A 372-nucleotide genomic window follows, 5' to 3' on the forward strand; every position below is an offset into this window, starting at 1 on the left:
AACCTTTCATCCTCCCACCCCACTTCCTTCCCTCCCCTCCTTCCCCCTCCTACTCCCTCCCCCCTTCCCCCTCCTCCTCTCCCCCTCCTCCTATATCTCTCCCTTCCCCCTCTTCCTCCTCTCCCCCCTTCCCTCCTCCTCCCCCTCCTGCCTCTCTTCCCCCTCCTGCCTCTCTTCCCCTTCCCTCTCCTCCCTTTCCTCCCTCCCTCCCCCCATCCCCCGCACCTTGTATACCTGTTTGCAGTATCCAAAGTCTAATGCTTTAATTCTACCTTTTGGATATTACTTACTGGACTTCCTCACGCGGGAATTTAATAAAGCTGATGAGCCGCAAGTTATCAGAGGTTGTAAAATACTTGTTATTACGGCGTG

Source organism: Penaeus monodon, chromosome 34 (assembly GCF_015228065.2).
Source record: "Penaeus monodon isolate SGIC_2016 chromosome 34, NSTDA_Pmon_1, whole genome shotgun sequence".
Lineage (NCBI taxonomy): Eukaryota > Metazoa > Arthropoda > Malacostraca > Decapoda > Penaeidae > Penaeus > Penaeus monodon.